The sequence below is a fragment of the Bos javanicus genome, chromosome 6, assembly GCF_032452875.1.
Source record: "Bos javanicus breed banteng chromosome 6, ARS-OSU_banteng_1.0, whole genome shotgun sequence".
Taxonomy (NCBI): domain Eukaryota; kingdom Metazoa; phylum Chordata; class Mammalia; order Artiodactyla; family Bovidae; genus Bos; species Bos javanicus.
Window position 1 is genome coordinate 97,575,931 of NC_083873.1, and position 15,778 is coordinate 97,591,708.

The 15,778-nt window shown below is 42.9% G+C and overlaps 1 protein-coding gene and 1 long non-coding RNA gene across 4 annotated transcripts in view; both read right to left on the minus strand.

Annotated features, from left to right (window-relative positions):
- The window catches only part of LOC133249781 (uncharacterized), a 419,931-nt gene that overhangs the window by 305,188 nt on the left and 98,965 nt on the right, over positions 1-15,778 (minus strand). The gene's annotated exons all lie outside the window — the stretch shown is intronic.
- The window catches only part of TMEM150C (transmembrane protein 150C), a 112,113-nt gene that overhangs the window by 28,246 nt on the left and 68,089 nt on the right, over positions 1-15,778 (minus strand). The window lies entirely within an intron of this gene.

Consider the following 15,778-nt stretch of genomic DNA (forward strand, 5'->3'; position numbering starts at 1 on the left):
TTCGCATCAGGTGGCCAAAGTACTGGAGTTTCAGCCTCAGCATCAGTCCTTCCAATAAATATTCAGGACTGATTTCCTTTAGGATTGATAGGTTTGATCTCCTTGCAGTCCAAGGAACCCTCAAGAATCTTCTCCAGCATCACAATTTGAAAGCATCAATCCTTCCTTGGTGCTCAGTGTTTCTTTATGGTCCAGTCCTCACATCCTTGACTATATGGACCTTTGTCAGCAAAGTGATGCCTCTGCTTTTTAATTCACTGTCTTGGTTTGTCACAGCTTTCCTTACAAGGAGCAAGCGTCTTTAAATTTCATGGCTGCAGTCACCGTCTGCAGTGATTTTGGAGCTCAAGAAAAGAAAATCTGTCACTTTTTCCCCTTCTATTTGCCATGAAGTGATGGGACCAGATGCCATGATCTTAGTTTTTTTAATGTTGAGTTTCAAGCCAGCCTTTTCTCTTGCCTCTTTCACCCTGATCAAGAGGTTCTTTAGTTCCTCTTCACTTTCTGCCTTTAGAGTGGTACTACCTGCATATCTGAGATTGTTGATATTTCTCCCAGTAATCTTGATTCCAGTTTGTGACTCATCCAGCCCAGGATTTCACATGATGTATTCTGCATAGAAGTTAAATAAGCAGGGTGACAGTATACAGCCTTGTCATACTCCTTTCCCAATTTTGAACCAGTCAGTTGTTCCATGTCCAGTTCTAATTGTTGCCTGATAGTCCACGGGGTGCAAAGAGTCAGACACAACTGAGTGACTAAGCACAAGATACCCACATACAGGTTTCTCAGGAGGCAGGTAAGGTGGTCTGGTATTCCCATTTAAGAATTTTCCACAGTTTGATGTAATCCACACAGTCAAAGGCTTTAGCATAGTCAGTGAAGCAGAAGTAGCCATTTTTCTAGAATGCCCTTGCTTTCTCCATGAGCCAATGAATGTTGGCAATTTGATCTCTGGCTCCTCTGCCTGTTTGAAACCAGCTTACACATCTGGAAGTTCTGAGTTTACATACTGTGAAGCCTAGCTTGAAGGACTTTGAGCATCACCTTACTAACATGTGAAATTAGCACAACTGGTAGTTTGAACATTCTTTGGCATTGCCCTTTTAAGGGACTGGAATGAAAATGGACTTTTTCCAGTCTTGTGGCCACTGATGAGTTTTCCAAATTTGCTGACATATTGAATGCAGCACTTTAACAGCATCATCTTTTAGGATTTGAAATAGCTCAGCTGGAATTCCGTCACCTCCACTAGCTTTGCTTATAGTTATGCTTCCTAAGGCCCACTTGGCCTCACACTCTAGGATGTCCGGCTCTAGGTGAGCGACCACACTATTGTGGTTATCCAGGTCATTAAGACCTTTTTTGTTTAGTTCTTCTATGTATTCTTGCCACTTCTTAATCTCTTCTGCTTCTGTTAGGTCCTTACTGTTTCTGTCCTTTATCATGCCCCTTCTTGCAAGAAATGTTCTCTTGATAACTCCAGTTTTCTCGAAGAGATATCTAGTCTTTCCCATTCTATATTTTTCCTTTATTTCTTTTCATTGTTCATTTAAGAAGGCCTTCTTATCTCTCCTTGCTATTCTTTGGGAACTCTGCATTCAGATGGATATATCTTTCCTTTTCTCCTTTGCCTTTTGCTTCTCTTCTTTCCTCAGCTATTTGTAAAGCTTCCTCAGACAACTATTTTGCCTTCTTGTGTTTCTTTTTCTTTGGGATGGTTTTGGTCACTGCCTCCTGTACAGTGTTACAAGCCTCCTGTCGTAAAGGAGGTAACTGTTACCTACTGTGCCCATCAGGAGTTCTTCAGGCACTCTGTCTGTGAAATCTAACCCCTTGAATCTATTTGTCACCTCCACTCTGTAATCACAAGGGGCTGTGTTATACACACCCAAAGAATGGGACTCTAAGTCCCATTTTGTCCAAAATAACCTGTCTTTCCTTAGCCCATACCTAGCTGATAATGTGACCAAAAGAACCCGCAATAGAAAAAACACTGATGTGCTCTATTGTTTCTGTGCTGGAAGATGATTCCTGGAGGTGCCAAGAGATGAAAATGTGATTTCTTTAAAAAAATATTTCTTTATTTGGCTGCACCGGGTCTTAGTTGCGGCACATGGGATCTTTAGCTGCGGCATGTGGGATCTAGTTCCCTGACCAGGGATGGAACCTGGGCCCCTAGCACTGGGAGCACAGAGTCTTAGACATTGGACAACAAGGATAGTTCCTGGTTTGGTTTTATAAGCTGTTCTGACTTGGTAAGTTCAGATATTGACTGCAAATATTTTTAAAAGAAAAAAAATGAATAGGTCTATTCAATTAAGTCTCTTCACTGCCTCAGTGTTACCTGAGAGGTGGTTCTCTTTTTCCCATCTTTCCTGACACCATTAAAATAAACTGGCCCAGTGCTTCCAGTCACAGAAGCAAGTGCCACACAAAGTTTACTTACATTTCCTAGTAAGGACAAGTTCCACTGTTTCCCTGAGTTGCATCAATGTGGTACCTACCAGCTGCTGCTGCTGCTAAGTCACTTCAGTCGTGTCCGACTCTGTGCAACCCCATAGACGGCAGCCCACCAGGCTCCCCCATCCCTGGGATTCTCTAGGCAAGAACACTGGAGTGAGTTGCCATTTCCTTCTCCAATGCATGAAAGTGAAGTCTTTGAAGTCGCTCAGTCATGACTGACTCTTAGAGACCCTGTGGACCACAGCCTACCAGGCTCCTCCATCCATGGGATTTTCCAGGCAAGAGTACTAGGAGGCCACATTTTTCTTTGCCTTTTTAAAGATAAGAGGGGAAGAAGGAAGGACTACGCCATACTTCTAAGATAGCTTTATCTTTGCATTCTGAATTATGTTTCTACTTAATGTAATATTTACTCCATTGATATTAATCTTCCAATAATATCTCACAGGAAAAAACAGGATAATTTCTCCCATGTCCCAAATAGTAAACTATATCTGGAACAATGTCACCCAATACATTTCTGACAAAAGGAAGAAAAGAACCAGAATTGCGTAAACCTTCTCAAAAGGGTTCTGGCATTTAGACTCGGTTTGGAAGATTCTCCTCCAAATGGTGTCATTTATCCAAATGATTTGCGAAGCTGTTATCCAGACGGTCAAATCCTCCTCGCGTGCCAGTACTGCTAATCCTCTGTACATTTCTACTGGGTGTTTGTTTCTTCAGTAAATAGCAATTCCTCAAGTCTGAGGCTTCCCTAGTGGATCAGATAGTAAAGAATGTGCCTGCAATGTGGGAGACCTGGGTTTGATCCCTGGGTTGGGAAGATCCCAGGAGAAGGGGAAGGCTACCCACTCCAGTATTCTTGCCTGGAAAATTCCATGGACACAGGAGCCTGGTGGGCTGCAGTCAGAGGGGCTGCAAAGATTCAGACACGACTGAACGACTAGCACACAAGTCTGAGCAGTCTTCACTGTCTTTCATGGCATCTGTGGTAGGAGTGGGACTGCACAGTGGGGACCGTCGAACACTTGGAGTCAGAGGCTGAACACTTCAATCTGCTCCCTGATCCCCTGAAGCTCTCCTTCTTCCTCAGAGAGAAAAATGAACTCTGTCAAAGGTCTGCAGTGGCTCTGCCATCGCTACTTTTATTCCTCCGTAAATCTGATAGCTTTTAAAAAAATCTTTTGGCTGTGCCAGGGCATGCAGGATACAGGATCTTAATTCCCTGCGTGTGTGCTCAGTCATGTCCAACTCTGCACCCCAGTGGACTGAAGCCCGCCAGGCTCCTCTGTCTATGGGATTTTTCCAGGCAAGAATACTGGAGAGGGTTGTCATTTCCTCCTCCAGGGGATCTTCCCCACCATGGATCGAATCCATGTCTCCTGAGTTTCCTGAATTGGCAGGCAGATTCTTTACCACAGGAATCAAACCCTTTCCCCCTGCATTGGCAGCGCAGAGTCTTAATCACTGGACCTCCGTGGAAGTCCTAAGTCTTCTAGCTTTAATGCTCAAGAGAACATCTGGTCACTTGAACATTTACAGTCTCATGGAAGCAAATAAAGCATTACCTTAAGCCCAAATCAGCTTGGCACCCAAGCCTCCAACTATGTGAACATGATCTGAAGAGGGGGTCTTGATAATGGTCATATATTCATATTTTTTATCATCGAATTCCAGACAGATGGCTCATACAGTATTATCTACTGAAGCTACCCAAGTCAAAGACTATAGTGTACTGTTACCATGGTAACCCTTGAAGACAAGCCTTCTGCTCTTTCAAGTGGAGGTAAAATTTCTCCAAGCCACGAATGGGAAAAAGTAAAGCCTACTGGATCACCTTCATTTGTGGATTTTATAATTTTACTTAATGAGAAACTACTTACGACAGGGAAATGTGTCAAAAGTTAAGATAATATTTTCTGGAGCTGGAAACAATTTTCTTGTTATGAACTAGAAGGATTTTATAAAACGGAGGTTAGTGGAGAGATGCAGCTATAATTCATGGACTTGGGAGCCAGATACCAGAGCTTGGAATCCCAGCTCTGCCACTTGTTACAGTGGTTGTGTGACTTCAGATGTTCAGCCCCCTGTGTCTCAGTTTCTTCACCAGTAAAGTGGGTACAATGATGGCACCCACTTCATCGGGTTTTTATCAGGATTGAAAATACATCTAAAGCTCTGATAGCAGTGCCTAGAATTTGATGTCTTTTCAATGTCTTAACTACATGCTACTGCAAGTGGTATTTGGGGTCTTCAGTTATCTTTTTTTTTTTTTTTAATTTTGTAATTTATCAGGAAGTAAGCTCTCTGCCAAAGCAATTTTTCATTCTGCTCTTAGGGCCAGCTGGCATGGAGCAAGAAAGATTAACAAGTCATTACTAATGACCAGGATTGTCACAGTGTCTATGAACCAAGCGCATCCTTGATTTTTTTTTTAACCTTCATGGAATCTTGAGTTATTTTTCACATGTGTCATAGACAAATGTGGAGGGTTTGTGTTATTTTATAATTCATTTACAAATTGTAATGACAAGGACTATTTGTTTTGTTTTGTCCTTAAAATGTTTACAGAGTCTCAGATATAAGCCAGCATAGAGAGACATCTGCAAAACAACAAACTCAATATGCTGGTGGTTAAAATTCTGCTTTCAATATTCTAAATCTGGGAAAGCATGATAGCTTGAGTGACCTGGTGTCACCCTAAAAATACATGACTTCCTCTAATCATAGAGATATAAACAATACTATTCAGGCTATGAGGTCAATTTCCAAAATAATTTCTCTGAGCACTGGAAAGAAACAATATATTAGTTAAAAAGGGAAATCTGTGAAATATTACCATCTCCAAAAGAATAGGATAATTTCGATATAGAACCAATGGTGATTGGTTTTTTTCCCCAATGTACTCTTGATTTCTAAAATAAATCACTTTGGGACTACCCTAGTGGTCCAGTGGCTAAGATTCCAAGATCCCAATGCAGGGGGCCTGGGTTTGTCACCTGGTTGGGGGACTAGATCTTGCAAGCTGCGACTAAGACTCTGCATGCCACAGTGAAGATCCCACAAGCTGCAATGAACACCCAGTGCAGCCTAAATAAATATTAACAAAGAAATATTATAAAAGATAGTCAATCACTTTCATTCAATTGACAGATGACTTATAGGGATCCTTTCATGTCTGTGGCCCAAATGATTCTTTTTCTCAGAAATAGACGGAACGTACTGACCTCACATCATTCAAGAAATAATCCCAGAAGGAAGTCTCTTCTTCCAGTATTTCAATTCAACAATATCCTCTTAGAGAGTTTCTATGCCAAGAGCCTCCTCAGAGGCCATTTATATCTTCAATAATATTAAAAATATTCCCCATGTGTGACAGATATAATTGCCAACCCAACAGTCATTTCTCTGCTTTGTCTTAGCTAACACAATCTCATTCTACTCAGGACAGCAATGTGTTCAACCCAAGGGTATAAGTCATGACCTGTCTAAGCCCATCACAGGTATCTCATTTTCCTTAGACAAATATAATTCCAGACTCCCTTGCACCTAGCCAATGAGATGCAAATGGGAAGGATTTGCATCCCTGATAATGGAAAGTCTCTTTTCTGCCCACTCTCCTCCTTTCCTATTTGGGATGCTGTTGTGAAAGACTGATACCTAGTGCTATGGCATCCATCATATAGCCATGAGACCACAAATCCAAAGAGCCAAAGCCAACATGCTGAGGATGGCAGAGTAGCAGATGGGAAGAACTGACTCCTTGATAGTATCATTGAGACACTGCACTAGATTCTAGCTATCACCAGCTTCCAAATTTTTTGTAATGTGAACCAATGAGGTCTTTATTGTTTTATTACTATAGGTTGGTATAGCGTCAAAATCTACCCTCCCTTCTTTCATTATAGCTAGGCAAGTGGCCAAGACATGGAAACAGCTTAAATGTCCATTGACAGACAAATAGATAAAGATGTGGTCCATAGATATAATGGAATATTACTCAGCCATAAAAAGAATGAAATGATGCCATTTGCAGCCATACAGATGTACCCAGCGATTACCATACTAAGTGCAGTAAGCCAGACAAAGACAAATATCATATGATATCACTTATATGTGAAATCTAAAAAAAGAGATACAAGTGAACTTGTTTACAAAACATAAAGAGACTCATAGACATAGAAACAAACACAGTCATCACAGGGGGGTGGGGGAGGGATAAATTAGGAGACTGGGGTTAACACATACATGATACTATATGTAAAATAGATAAATTACAAGGTCCTACTGTATCGCATGAGAGACTGTATTCCATATTTTGCAATAACTGAATCATTTTCAGGTGCTGTACACCTGAAATTAACATGACATTGTAAATCAACCATACTTCAATAGAAATAAAATAAGATAATTAGATAAAACTGTTAAGAAAAAAAGAACAGACACAAGAAAAATGTCTTCCAAAATTTGGTCTGTGCCAAGAAAGTCCCTTGATTCTTTTAAAGAGAAAAAGAAAACAAAAATCATCTGATATGTCTGATGATGACTGCAGCCATAAAATTAAAAGACACTTGCTCCTTGGAAGGAAAGTTATGACTAACCTAGACAGCATATTAAAAAGCAGAGACATTACTTTGCAAACAAAGGTCCGTCTAGTCAAAGCTATGGTTTTTCCAGTCCTCATGTATGGATGTGAGAGTTGGGCTATAAAGAAAGCTGAGCACCGAAGAATTGATACTTTTGAACTGTGGTGTTGGAGAAGACTCTTGAGAGTCCCTTGGACTGCAAGGAGATCCAACCAGTCCATCCTAAAGGAAATCAGTCCTGGGTGTTCATTGGAAGGACTGATGTTGAAGCGGAAACTCCAATACTTTGGCCACCTGTTGCAAAGAGCTGGCTCATTGGAAAAGACCCTGATGCTGGGAAAGATTGAAGGCAGGAGGAGAAGGGGATGACAGAGGATGAGATGGTTGGATGGCATCACCGACTCAGTGGACTTGAGTTTGAGTAGGCTCCGGGAGTTGGTGATGAACAGGGAAGCCTGGCGTGCTGCAGTCCACGGGGTCTCAAAGAGTTGGACACGACTGAACTGAACTGAACTGAACTGACAGGTGGGAAATGCCAATGGCTTCTCTATCTCAGACATCAGGAGATTAGAGATGAGAAAATGCACGTTGCATTTCTCCTGAAGTCTACTGTTCCAGAGGCCTGCATAGAGCTGCCACTGATTTCAGTGTGGGAGGCAAGGAAGTAGAGAAATAAGGCTCAAGACCCAGGACTTGGAAAGGATTTGCGAGAGACCTCTGGTCTGTGAACTGCCGAGAAGTTAATACATCAGAAGGCAGCTGAGTCTCAGAGGGATTTGTATTTGCAAACGTACTACAGCCAAGCCAATAAACCCTGTGACCACTGTACTGAGACCTCCAGCTGTCAGCATGTAGATAAAACAGTAGAGCCACTAACAAGGGCATGTCTCTAATGCCCGCTTCAGACATGGCTAAAGGGGAAACTGAATAGGAAGAGCCTCCCCTCCCTCAAAGACGAGGCCAAGGGACACACAGAGCCATGGACAAGAGGGTCCTCCTGAAGAAGAGAGCTAGGGTCTAATCAGGGAACGCCCTCCTCTGCCAGGGCAGGGGTCTTGCCCACTGCCTGTTCCGTGGTACCAGCATTGCTATGGGCCAGGGGCTGCTATGTGCATTTCTTTCTCCTCTTTTTCAAATGGGAGTCCAACTGCGGTTTTCTAATCCCTGTTCCATCATTGTATATCAAGTGTGAGTATGAGTGTACAAGAGGAGGTAGGTAACTTGTATTTGAGTTCACAGGTGGCCAGGCCATTAGAAGCATATCCAAACCTGATGGAAGCGACTGTGCATTCCCCAGAAACCATGGACTTTGAGCTGGTATGTTTACTGTATGGGCTCTTGTCTGTCTCCCTTGGGATGGAGCAGTTGGGTTCTATGTGTTGGAAAGAGGGTATTTGCCGAGGTCCAGCCCCGGCTGATCCAGGGTATTCGAAGGAGAGACGGCCTAGGTGACCTATTTATTTATTTATTTATCAAAGATATAAAGAGTAATAGAATGAGGATAGCTCAGTAGGAAAATTCAGTGGAGAAAAGCTGAGTAGCTTGGTTTACACGGAAAATCAATATAACCCATGACACCAGGTTAGCTCTGACCACGGAGGCTGCAGGCGCCCTCTCGAATAGCGGAAGGTGCCCCACCTTAGACCCCTTCTCGAGTGGGTCTTAGAAGCCCAGGCAAATAAATGGTCGCAGAGGATATCCACGCTCCAGATGGAGACTCGGCTGGAAGTTAAGGGGAAGAATGACATGGGGAGACCAAGCGTTGGTGAACAAGGCCCGTAGCTTTATTTTCAACAGGGGCTTATATACCCTAAATTACACATAGAGGATAATAGGGGATGCAAAGTCAGTAGTTTTTGATCCTTATCAAAAACCAGGGTTTCTTTCCTGCAAATTTATCGTATACAAATGGTTTAGGTGATTTACATCATCTTCTGGCCAGAAGGCCTATTAACATTTTATGACTTTTGACAAGGACTTATCAACAAAGACTTATTTTCTCTAAGAGTAATTATTTTAAGGTTTGGCGCCATCTTCCGAAGATAAAATTGCATTCCTATAGGGCGGATGTGTAATGGGTTTACAACAAAGGAAAGAATTTATTACCTTAAGGGTCTAAAGTTACTAACACCAAGGCCACTACTTATTTTTTCTACATACCAACTATTAATTAATACATATTCAAGGATACAATTCAGGGGATGTGGAAACTTGGCAACAAGCATTGGCTCATCAATGAAATCTTTTACTAGTTTTATTCTGACAGTTTCTAACTCTCTGAGAAGCTCTAAGCTATTTGAATATCTTAAGCTTCCCGTGCCTCTCGAGGCTGGGAGACTGTAAACAATCGTATACAAGGCTGCAGGAGTCCGGGTAAACTTGTCAGGCGAGTTAGAGAGCCATCTGAGGGGTTTGGATTTAAACACTCCTAATTGCCCAGGAACCTTATTAATTGGAGCTGTAAGTTAACTCTTTGACAGAGAGAGCGAGATGGTGATGGGGGACAGCCCCCAGTAAAGTCAGAGGTGAGAGCACAAAGCAATAAAGTAGGCAGACTCTGGTTTTTTGGGGGTAGATGTTCGAGAATATCCGGGGGGACTCCTGAGGCTCGATCCCGCCTTTGCGTATGCCAAGCCTCCTTCCTCATGACCTTTGTCACGAGTGGAATGTCTCTCGCCGGCTCCCGGCATGTATTCATGATACTTGGTGGAGAGAGGGACTGACTGTGGTAAGGCTTTAGCCATCAACCTAGGTGTCCATCAATAGAGGGATGTATAAAGAAGATGTGGTATATATACACAGTGGAATATTATCTCATCCATAAAAAAGAATGAAATGTCATTTGCAGCGATACAGATGGACTCAGAGATTATACTACGTGAAGTAAGTCAGAGAAAGACAAATATATGCTATCACTTATAAGTGGAATTTAAATAAATGATACAAATGAATTTATTTACAAAACAGAGACAGACTCACAGACTTAGAGAATGAACGTATGGTTACCAGGGGGGAAGGATGGGAGAGAGGGACAGATTGGGAGTTTGGGATGGATACGTACACACTGCTATATTTAAAGTGGATAACCAACAAGGACCTACTGTATAGCACTGGGAATTCTGTTCAATATTATCAACCTAAATAGGAAAATAATTCGAAAAAGAATAGATACATGTACATGTATAATTGAATCATTCTGCTGTACACCTGAAACTAACACAACATTATTAATCAACTTTAATATAAAAGTTAAACATTTAAAAAAAGATACAAATGAAATTATTTACAAAACAGAAAGAGACTCACAGACATAGAAAACAAACTTATGGTTACCAAAGGGGAAAGGTTGGCGGAGGTGGGAATAAATTAGGAGTTTGGGAATAACAAATACACACTACTGTATCTAAAATATGAATAGATAACCAACAAGGACCTATTGTATAGCATATAAGTAAGTGTTAGTTGCTCAGTCATGTCTGACTCTTTGCGGCCCCATGGACTGTGGCCCACCAGGCTCCTCTGTCCATGGGATTCTCCAGGCAAGAATACTGGAGTGGGTTGCCATTCCCTTCTCCAGGGGATCTTCCTGACCCAGGTAACGAACCCAGGTCTCCCACACTGCAGGGAGACTATCGTCTGAGCCATCAGGGCCATAGCTGTAAAGCATAGGGAACTATATTTAATATCTTGAAATAACCTACAATGGAAAAGAATCTAACAAAGAATACACACAGACACACACTAACATATATATATATATATATATATATATATATATATATATATATCTGTATCACTTTGCTGTACACATGAAACACAACATTGTAAATCAACTATATTTCAATAAAATTTTTTAGAAGACTGTTAGCTAGCTGTCTATGAAAATCCATTCTCCCTTTCTTCCATCACGTTAGAAGAGCTAGGCGTTTGGCTGCCCAGCCTCCTCTGCACTGGGAATTATCCACCAGATGAAATTCCTGCTAATGGAATGTGAATAGAGGAGTGTGTGCCACTCCTGGCCCAGTGCACACCTCTCAAACACTCACTTCCCGTGGGCTGAGCCGGCGAGGATCAGAAGAAAGAAGTTACGTTGAGCATGGCTTGTCATGAAAGCCTCCTCTCCCACTGATGTGGGACACCCGCCAGGGACTGATACATGAGGAAACAAACCTTCATTTTTAAGGCATATTATTGTTGGGTTTCTTTTAACAGCAGCTGAATCTTTTACTATAGCTAATACATTCAGATACTCTGTTAACCACAGCCCAAATATCTTATCTGATACCTGCCATTATTTCCCACAAAAATAATGAAGTGACTGTCCAGAGCTCCTGGAGAAGCACATGGATTCTGAGGTGATGATCATTTAACAGAAGCTGCCCTGATGAATCAGATCATACCCAAGAGCTCCAAGTGAGCTCCAGGTGTTTGCTCTAAGTATGGGAAATAATTAAGGCCAAGGAACGGCTTCCTCACTTAGCAGTGATTGATGTTATATATAATTTTTTTTAAGACCTTACAAATACTCAAAACATATGTTTTTCCTAAAGAGCTAGTTGTACTTTATAGATCTGAAATGAAATGAATCCTCAGGACATCCTGGGAGGTATAATAAAGGTTGGGTAACATTATTAATTTTATAGATGACAATGAAGTGATTGCTTTTAACACTTGTGATTCACCAGTTCTAAAGAATCTTTTCTAGACTTTTCGCCACATGCAATTATTTTATGAGCCTTTCGGTCCCTAAAGGCAAAAAACAAACACATTAAAAAAAAAAAACAACTGTAAAGCAGTCTGATCACAGGCTAACTGAAAATGAAATCCTTGTGGTGGGAAGTCCCTGATCCAGAGCTTTGAAATAGCATCATAACAAGCCTTTCTAACCCAAAGTCGAAGCTCCAAGAACCCAAAACAAACGACTTTTCATGATGCTGGCACTCTCTTGCCAAGCTCTGACACCAACTCCTCAGGCCTGAAATAGATGTGAAACAAACCAGAGCATAAAAGAAATCCGGGAAGATAGGTAAGTTCAGGAAGTTCAAGATCTGAGAAGGAAATGCAGGGAGAATCTTATGTGGCTTGTGGTAGGACGCTATGGCTAAGAAATGCTAGGTTACTACTGCACATGATCGTCAAGCCCTAAGCACGGAACTTGGATCTCTTCATCCAACACACTGACAAGCTGCTCATAGGCTAAGACCAAAAGTGATGGTCAAAACGGTCCTTCTTCCACTCTCCATTACAGTGGGGACACAGAACTGAGCTGGATCCCTGAGAATGTGTCCCTGATCCAGAGACTCCGGTTTCAAATCTAGGCTCTGCCACTGAGTTGCTGGGTGAGTGAGGGATAATCGCTCAGTCGTGTCCAACTCGTTGTAACCCCATATACTGTAGCCCACCAGGCTCCTCTGTCCATGGAATTCTCCAAGCAAGAATACTGGAGTGGGTAGCCTCTTCCTTCCCCATGGAGTTGCTGGGTGATGCTGTGCAAACCCCTTAACCTATCTAACCCTTGATTTTCTCATCTATAGAATGGGATCATAATAGTACCTCCTTCCTAGCACTGCCATGATAATTAAGGAAGTTAATCCACATCAGGCTCTTTGATAAGTATATGGCAAGAGCTCAATAACTGGAAGCCCATTTTTATAAATTGCTGTCTTAGTGTCGCTAGAGCCCACCCATTTGTGGTTAAGAAAAAGAAAGCAGAAATGCAGATTTATTCCAGCTTAACAGTGACTGCTTAGGAATTCAATGAGGAAACTGAAAGAGAAAGGAAGATAGGCTTTTGATGTTCTCTCAGTGGAGCAGGGTATGACCTTGTACAAAAATCCTTCAAACAGTCTCTTAGAAATTATGCTGATGATTTCTTTGGAAGGACAAAAAAAAGCAACATAAAATATCTGAGACCAGAGGTTGCTTTGCAGAGTTCAGACAGGCACCGGTAAAGGTCATATATCATCTTGCATCTTTCTCAAGGCCAGAGGAACTAATCAACAACTCAGAACCTGAACCAGAACCGCTACATCACCAGAATAAAAACCAGTGAAACCAAGGACTTATAAAATGTTGGTAACTTGCCTGATGCCTAGTCTTCCACAGCCAGCTGGTGTTACACACACACAGCGTGAAAGGTGACCTAAGGCAGTTTCTCATTTCATACAGTTCCCCTGCACAAAAAAAAAACCTGGAAAAGACCTAAAAAATCATCAACCTTGGGGCTTCTCGGTGGCTCAGTGGTAAAGAATCCGTCTGCCAATGCAAGAGGTACGGGTTTGATCCCTGGTCCAGGAAGATCCCACATGCCTCTGAGCAACAAGCCTGTTTGCCACAACTATTGAGCCCGAGCTGTAAAGCATGGGAGCCGTGACCACAGAGCCCACACGCTGCAACTACTGAAACCCGTGCGCCCCAGAGCCTGTCCTCCATGACGAGAAGCCACCACGATGATAAGCCTGCGTGCTGCAATGAAGTGTAGCCCCTGCTTGCCCCAATTAGAGGAAAGCCTGTGCAGCAATGAAGACCCAGTGCAGCCAAAAATAAATAAATATATAAAATTATCAGTTCAGTTCAGTTCAGTCACTCAGTCGTGTCCGACTCTTTGCGACCCCATGGACTGCAGCATGCCAGGCCTCCCTGTCCATCACCCACTCCTGGAGTTTACTCAAACTCGTGTCCATTGAGTCAGTGATGCCATCCATCCATCTCATCCTCTGTGAATTTTAAGCACTTAGAAGGCTACCCTGGTGGCTCAGACGGTAAAGAATCCGCCTGCAATGCGAGAGAACTGGGTTCGATCCCCAAGTTGGGAAGATCCCCTGGAGAAGGGAAGGGCGACCCACCTCAGTATTCTTGCCTGGAAAATTCCACAGACAGAGGAGCCTGGCGGCCTAGAGTCCACGGGGTCGCAAAGAGTCAGACTCAGCTGAGTGGCTAACACTTTCACATTCAGAAGGCTACAGGGTATACTTAAGGGGCATGATCGCAGAATTCAGAGCAAAATTAGGAAAATCACCAACAAACGTGGCTCCGTAGTGAACAGTGACATTTAGCATTTAGAGGAGTAACACATCCGTCCAACTGTCCAATCCATACACAATCCATACAGCCTAGAGGCATCTGCTAGGAGACTGGTCCGCTTCCCAACTCTCACAAAGTAACGACTGGCATGCAATTGGAACTCTAAACTGCTCAAGAGGGACTTCCCTGGTAGTCCAGTGAACTGCACTTCTAGGGCAGGGGACGCAGGCTTGATCCCTGGTCAGGGAACTAGGGTTCCACATGCTGGGCAGCCAGAACAAGCAAACAAACAAAATTCAAATTACCTAACTTGCACAGTGTGCTGGGCCCAACAGCTGGTCGTGCCCCTCGGTAGCTCTCCAAAGGCACCAATGTCCGTCACCACACCAAGGATGCTTTGGCTTGGGTCCTGGGTTATTTTTTCAGGTCAGTGCTCTCCCAGCTGCCCCCTTCCCAGCTCAGATGCCAGCTCCCTTCTGTGGTCCATCTCTACTTCTCTGTGAAGATGGGTCCTGCATGCTATCCATTTCCTGACAGTGAGAGGGAGGAGTGCAGTGAAGGAGGGGAATCACCCCCTATGACACTCACACCATCCCTCCCAAGTGCCTCCTTTTGGTTTTGTTAAAATCAAACACAAATGGGACCAGACTTGAAAATGCCCTGAGCAAAATCAGTTTAGTTATACAAGCAGAACTTAATTTGGTGTGTTTTGCAAGACAAGCAAGGCTAATGTGACCTGAGTCACCTCTTGCTTCTGCCTCTGGGAAAGTCAAAAGTGAAACTTCAGTCGTTCTCTGAAACTGATAATGAGGTCATCACTAACCAGTTCCCTTTCATTTAAGAAAATTCTAATATTGTAAACAACCACTGTGAAGAATAAACAGCAAATACTATATAAGTTGGGCTTCCCAGGTGGCATGGTGGTAAAGAATCCAACTGCCAATGCAGAAGATGCAGAGGAATCAGATTCAATCCTTGGGTCGGGAAGATTCCCTGAAGGAGGAAATGCAACCCACTCCAGTATTTTTGCCTGGGAAATCCCATGGACAGGGGAGCCTGGCGAGCTACAATCCCTCTGGGTCCCAAAGAATCAGACATGACTGAGCACACACATCACACTGTGTAAGCTGCTTTATAACAATCTGCCTCGGAACCTTGTTCCATGTTTTGGTTTGAGGGCTCCTGTCTTGCAAACTCTTTATTTTTGGTATGTGTACAATAAACTTAAACTAATACGACTATTTCAGTGATTCACTGGTTTTACTTCTGCTTTTTTCCTAAACTTTTGACAGTTCACAGCATCAGAAGTAGAATCCAGAGAAGATCCCCAAAGACTCCAAGGTCGATGAGCAACAGGTGCCGGGACCCAGAGCCCACCCTGTCTGCTCCTTTCTCATGGCCCTGGAGTTTGAGGGGTAGGCCTCTTGGATCTGAGCTCTCCTCTCTGCATTCTGAGTTCTCCAACTTGACTGTGCACTATTGCTTTCTGTTTCTGTATGTGTAAGCTTCTTTAGAAGTCTGCCTGGGAGGGGAGAAACCTGTGATTCCCCTGGGGTTTAGGCAGCAGCAGGATTACTGGGCTCCACATAGATTATTTGTTTCAGGAAACCTAAAGGTAGAAATAAGTTCCACCTGCTCTGACCTCCTTCTCCCTTTAACGACTCCCTCTTTTATATGTATGCCCACTGTGGATCGGGATCTTG